Genomic DNA, 7,178 nt, shown 5'->3' on the forward strand with positions numbered 1-7,178 from the left:
TAATGCCATTTGCAATTTGAATTGCAGTATGCATATATACAAGTACACTGAGTTAGAAACAATTCAAAAAAGGTAAAAAAAACACCCAAATGTTGTGAACTTTGATGAATACAAATGGATGTAACTTTACTTGTAGATCTATATGGACTGCAACAATCCCTAACAGTGGTCACCAGGTACAGGTTGCTTTGCACAGGGTGATGCTCAACCCTACCCTTGTTGGTTTAGAGAAGGGGAGGTGAGGGTAAGGGGGGGAAAAAAAAACAAACCCTACTTCCTCCAATCAAACTCAATGAAATTAAGAGGATTACAGAGGTGAAAACCAACCAAAAAGAAAACCATACAGGACAGGTTCAGGGCTACTGAAAAAAAATCTTATGACAATAACAAATCTGACCATAACTTTATACAGGAATACTTTGAAAATAAGATACTGCACATGGAATAGAAATGTCTTCAAATGCAAATTTAGAAAGTCAGTTATAAAATTTTATTTAATTCACACATATATACAAAACATATCAAAAACCTCAAAAATTGTAAATTGCAATTAGTAAAAAAGCAAATGGTAAAATGGCAAGTGGTTTGTGGTTGAACAGCTTTGTACAAAATAAGATGACACACTGCTCACAAAAAATATGGCTATACATACACAATAGTCAACTGCCCAAAGAATGAAAATTAAACAACCAAAGTCAAAAGTAAGCAAACTGCTTTCACAGGACATATGTACAGAATGGCAAACATACAGATCAATGGTGAATGGCATCCATTTCCAAAAATATAATACAGGTAGTCCCCAAGTTACGGACATCCGACCTACAACTTACGAACGAGGCAGCAGCTGCGACGCATGCGCCTCAGTAACAGCGGCTCCATCATTTTCGGCCTGGGGACGCTGCAAGCAGTGGCTGGACAGTGTAGTGTTCCTCGGGTGGCTCCTGGCAGCAAGCACTGACCCGTGGTACATAGTCACCGGGTCCACAGCTATCGCTGAACCTCAGCATCCACTGCTTCCCTCTTCTACTTCAAATGACTTACAGATGACAACCTTTTAAAAATAAATAAATAATATAAATGAGTACTCTACTTTAAAATACATCAGGTTTAACACCAGAAAATTACTTTGTCAATAACACAAAGAACAGTGCTCAAATAGTTAAGCTACAGTATGTGTGTAGTGCAATTGACCTGGTAACACAGCTTAGACTTCTCCATAAATTGCAGGCTCTATTGTAGGCACGGAGCTGGACAGTTTGACATCCGTGGCAGAGCGACGGGCGCAGAGCAGGCTCCCATCAATCATGGAGAATCCACTGAGCAGTATCATCTCCAGACAGAGGAGCAGCTTCAGCGACAGACTGAGGAGATCGTTCCTCCCCCACACTATGCGACTCAATTCCACCCGGGGGGGTAAACGCTAACATTATACGGTTATTGTCTGTCTGTTATACCTTCATTTTTATCACTCTTTAATTTAATATTGTTCTTTATCAGTATGCTGCTGGTAGAGTATGTGAATTTCCCCTTGGGATTAATAATGTATCTATCTAAATTCTACATTTCTCTTACACTGTAGTATTTCATTCTGTATTAACTTATACTTCTGAAAATTAAGACATTTAAGAAGAGAAAATATTTTGCTTTTGTTACCTTAACAAGCATTAAGAACTTAAAAAGCATAAATGTAATACGGGCAAAGTAACTTAGACTTAACTGGACTTCGATCACGTATGGGAAATGAAAGAATTCGCCATTCAGCTTTATTGCTGCTTATGTATCTTCCAGCCTGATACTGTGCGATTTCATCGAGATGTATGACCGCATTCCTATCACTTCTTTCTGGTTGCACGCCAAAAACTGGCATGTCGCTGCCTTTATTCACACACTTACAAATGTATTTGATCGATTTAACGGAGTTACAGTATTCCACGTTTATGTGCACTTTGTATGTTTTTGATAGCAAAGGCGAATATGGAACAACCCATCGGTTATCTACTTCGATGTCACCGTTTTGCATTTGTATGGTTACTAATTTACCGCAATTTGGAAATTGTAAATGGATCGTAAATCGGAAACATTGAAATGGAATCGTAAAATATTTAGTACTAGGCTGACCTGCCTTTTAAGGCGTCCGACTTTTAAGTTGACTACTTGTTAAGGCAATTCAATATGTAGATCAATTTGATATTTTATACAAACTCATTCATTTGGTTATATTGCATTTGAGCGGTATTACTTTAATACTCGTAGTTTGTTATTTTTGTGATGAAATTTAAACTTTTTTTCAATATTGAGGTCGCCCTTTTGAACCCCCCTGATATTTACTACGCGGTGAGGCATTTGTACTCCATCAACATTAATTATTTCCAGAGACATAATTTTGTCTATTTTTCCAGTGCATCGCACACAAAAGCAAGGGAACGATGGGAGCATCAGAACTCTGCTCACAGCATGTCGCGTCATATCGCAAGCTGCAAGTAGTAAGTCTGTGATAAGTGGAATACCGCTATGCTTTCCAGTCACGGGACGGAAGGACAATCTCGACCGCTTTTATATAGAAGGATAGCATGTGTTCCTTTTATGTCCAACAGATGGCGCTTTTTTTCTCAAAAGCAGGTTTTTACTTGTCACAGGTGCAACATCTATATAATAGGTATATAAAAATAAAAACACGCGCGTATTCGAATGCAACACTGTGTCAAAGTACATAAAAACACGCGTGTATTCGAATGCAACGTTGTGTCAAAATTTCAAAGCAATCGGTGAAGAACTTTCGGAGATTTAAGATTTTGAACAAATGAACATTTACAGTTTATATATATATATATATATATATATATATATATATTTATATATATATATATATATATATATATATATATATATATATATATATATATATATATATATATATATAAAAACACGTTTTAACAAACGATTCATTAACACTTGAACACCGAGCCATGAAGTTCAGATGACTCAAACCTTAGAATAGATAAGGTAGTTAGACACACAATGCACAGAGAATTACTTTTAATATCCAGAACATCTCATTTTAATTCTGTTAAATGTTCCTTGCTCAAACATTACCACTGCCAAGAACACAAGCAGAAGTATTGCCAAGAAGCAAGAAATCACTCTACCACGCCTAGGAAGAGAGTTCATCACAAAGATGGCTCTCATGGTAGCGTGGGCACTACATATTACTATAGCATATAGACCACAACTAAAAGTCTACTGAATACATCTTTCTAGTCTAATAAGAATATGAAGACAAACTGAAGATATATACACACTTATGGATTTTAAACAAATTCTGTGCAAGACAAACAACACAACACCTTATCTAGCAGATAACTAACCAAACCATTCTCTTAGCTAATCAGTAAGAGAAAGCAATTTGCCTAACAAGTAAATGCAAAGATTTACAGATTGGCGAAACTCTCTAAACACAAACAAAACATGTACCCATTTTTATTCAAGGACACCCAATTTATTTTATTTAGCTTTCAATGACTGCAGCACTGCGATGGACGATGTGACAAATACTCTTAGCTGTTTCATGTGCAGTAGTGTTTTGAGATAATCTGCTGCAGTACATTAAATAAAAAAATGTAACACTAAAAGACTAAAAAGACAAATCAACTATTTAATAAAAGAGAAAAAAATTATTCAGGATTTTTGAATAAATTCTGTTTGAAGTTTTTGATTATCATCATACTACTGTCCAGTTATAAATGTTCCATTAATCGGATATAGAGCATGTGCTTCAAAAAGAATAAAACACAGTCAACAAAAATGAGTGAAAGACCACTCTCACCATCAGTCTTCTCTCGCTATAGTATCTATCATCCATCAGTTTTCATTTCTTTCATCGTGGGTCACAATGCCACTTCATTTCTTGACATTTACACTGGTCTCGTGAAAAACAAGTGTCAGACCTTTGAAGAGACCAAGGAGAAAAAAAATAATATTATCTGAAAACTATTTTTGAACTATAAATCTGAAGCAAAAAAAAAAAAAAAAAAAAAAAAGATCAATGGAAAACAAAAGGCTGAAAGCAAGCTACCATTGTGACAATTTTCTATCATTTACATACTTGGATTTCTGCTGTACATTGTCACAGTTTATGATAAGAAACAGACAGTGGTGCACATTGAGCTCAAACACAAGTAATGTTCTGAAGCTTCACCTAATCATACAGTTATGATACAAAAGTACATCTTAGAAAGTTAGACAGACAGAACTTTATTTGCCCCCAGGGGGAAATTATCTTTTACAGAAGTTCATTATCCATCCATCCATCCATCATCCAACCAAATAATACCTGGACAAAAACAAATCACACTTGGTAAAGATTAACACAAGATCTTAAACATTAGATGTGTTCCCCATATTTTATGCCATTACAAGCAACAGCAGTCTAAACTTAAGACAAAATGCCAAAGTGCACTGAAGAACAGCTGAACACACAGGTGGTCAAAGAGACTTGTTCTGGCATGAACTACGCAGCTATTTAATGGAAAACGTTGGTTAAATTAATGAAATTTGTTTAGAGTCACAATTCCTCTGTGTCATTAGATTTTCACAGCAACCAACTACAGGCCATGTCACAATTTTAAATTAACTGCCTCTAACAGGTAACACTTCTATTAAACAAAATCTTCATAAAAAGACAGAGATAAGCAATGTTGCCTCAAAGCAGAGATTATGCATCAGTATTTGAAATTGTTACACTTTTCTGTAGCATGTCATGGAAAACAAAAACAAAAACCTCGCAGCTTCTAGCACTATCAGCGAGCCTTTCCACTTGGGTTCCATTGACAACGCTTTATTGAACCCATAGAAGTGAATATTAAATTGTAAACCGCTGTCCGGTCCAGGGTGGAAATGTGAAGGCGAATTGGATCTTGTTCAAAAAGTGGACGCCATCAGTAAACACCAGGGTTCAACTTTAAGATTAGGCACCCTTACACTATTTTAAGATTTGGTACCTATTCTAAATTTTAAGATTAGGGACCCTGGTGTACCTGGCCTTAACCCCATGAACCTTAAGTTCAGGGTTTGTAGTAGGGGCTTTTGGTGTCCACTTTTTGAACAAGACCCAGCTAATTCTGTCTCTGCATGGATTGTCAATTCCATCTTTTTCAGCTACCACAAAAATGACTTTGTGCCCTGCTTTCCAGGCGGCTATTAGCACTATGCTCCTTTTCATATTTTACACCATTCTAATCTTCCAAATGAACTCTTCATTGCTTCTCTAGTCTCCCTCTGTTGCCACCTCAGAAGGGCATGTATAAGAGCCTGCCATTTCCCATTTCAGTCTCATTTGATTTGTTCTAAACAATGTCCTTTCCTGTTTTGCCAGTGTCTTATTACTCATTCTTTCTGTCCAACTTATTTGCTCCAAAACGACATCTCAGGTGCATCCAAATGTTTACCATCTGCATTCCTTAGCATTCAAGTCTCTGATCCATAAAGTAACACACCATACTGATGCTTTTAACAATTTTTTTTTGATGATATATTTTCCAACTTCCTATTTATTCTGCGGTACCAACTTTCACCTACAAAACCCTTCCGGATTAAACAAACGTTTTAGACAGCATTTTATAAATGAAGACTGGATAAATCTAGGCAGCTTGGCATTGTGGTTAAGGCTTTGGACTTCAAATCCCCGCCGCTGTGGGTTCAAATCCCCCTACTGACACTACGTGACCATGAAGCAAATCACTTCATGACTTGGGAAAACAAGAAACGTAACCAACGGTATCTCAGATGCAAATAGCCTTGGATAACGGCGTCAGAAAATAGTGATAATAAATCCGTGGGGACTTTCGGAAATTGTGCATGGGATGCACTGGATTGTTTTACATTTTTTATTAATAAAGTTTGTATGAAAAAGTCAAAGGTGTGAATAATATTCGTACTGGTGGGAGTTTTCTATCATACACCGATTTTAATTTATAAAACCAATACTTCAGATTACACCGACATAATGCAGCAAACACGGAAAAATATTGTACTGAAACAGTGTAACATTCATACAACCTACCCTCATCCAATCTTGAAAAATAAATTCATAATTATAACGGTACCTCGAGCGTCTATTTAAGTACACCATAAATATATAAACACACCGTTCGTCTCTTGGAGTTACTTACTTTAGAGACAAACAAACACTGAACTTAATGAAATCAAGTTACGACATGTGAAAGTAAATTATACGGCAACAAACCGTTAAAAAGCGCTGCGTCGAACGGGCCCACGTGCCACATTCCATTGTCTTCTTTTTTTTCATCCTGCAAAATACACACCACCGCTCCACCGGCGCCTTTGCAGATATTCACTATGAATAACGTGTCTTCCTAAATAAGACTCGTAACACGCCATCACTATTCCTCCTGGCTTTCGATGCTTACAGATTACTTTTTTTCTCCACTCAGCCAAGCCTACCTTTGGCATCCACAAAACAGCCGGAGGAAAAGGAAATCACGAGATTTAAATGTAGCGTTTGGCGCCGGGGATTGTCGATCTCGCGAGACTGACATCGTCATTAGACTCATAGCTACGTCAAACACGAAGGCGGGTAGAGTCCGCGATTGCCAGATCAGGGAGAAGCCCCCTTTTTAGGGGCAATCAGAACCATGGGTGAAACATAGGGGTAAAAGTTTAATGGGGGGACAAAAATACAACATGAGGGGATTTCTTAAAAATAAGGGGGAATTCGTTTTTATGTGAATTACCTTCCAATGGAAATAGACCTTCCACTTTTTCTGGATACGATGGGAAATTTGGCTACAAAGAAAGTCGTATGCTTATTTTGGAAAATTTCTCTTCAAAATATGATTTTAAATATGATTTTTTATGCTAGTGAAAAAGAATGTAATTTGATCATTAATGATATTTCCTATATTGTTCTAAGAATGGTACAAAATAAATTTTAAAATTATTTTTCAGTGATTTTTTCATCTTCCTTCATTATTAATTAAAGAGTTAATAATTTTAGATAAACTAATAACTAGTTCTTTTAACATCCTATTATATAATTGTTTTTTCCAATAAGAATTGTATATCACAGAGTTATCCACTGAACACTATACAAGTGTATAGGGGGGAATTACCCCTCTTCAGAACTTTTTAGACAGTAATTTGGTTTTGATTGCAATATCTGT

At 36.4% G+C, this 7,178-nt stretch overlaps 1 long non-coding RNA gene and 1 other non-coding gene across 2 annotated transcripts; both read right to left on the minus strand.

Annotated features, from left to right (window-relative positions):
* Positions 1-467: 467 nt before the first annotated feature.
* On the minus strand, positions 468-6,495 carry LOC120533015. The gene is made up of 3 exons (XR_005634423.1): positions 6,242-6,495; positions 3,824-3,944; positions 468-1,051 (listed from the first exon to the last, which is right to left on the minus strand). It is a non-coding gene; the product is annotated as an uncharacterized LOC120533015 (long non-coding RNA).
* LOC120533155 lies at positions 3,070-3,198 on the minus strand. Its single transcript, XR_005634451.1, has one exon. It is a non-coding gene; the product is annotated as a small nucleolar RNA SNORA24 (small nucleolar RNA).
* Positions 6,496-7,178: the final 683 nt, after the last annotated feature.

The sequence above is a fragment of the Polypterus senegalus genome, chromosome 7, assembly GCF_016835505.1.
Source record: "Polypterus senegalus isolate Bchr_013 chromosome 7, ASM1683550v1, whole genome shotgun sequence".
Lineage (NCBI taxonomy): Eukaryota > Metazoa > Chordata > Cladistia > Polypteriformes > Polypteridae > Polypterus > Polypterus senegalus.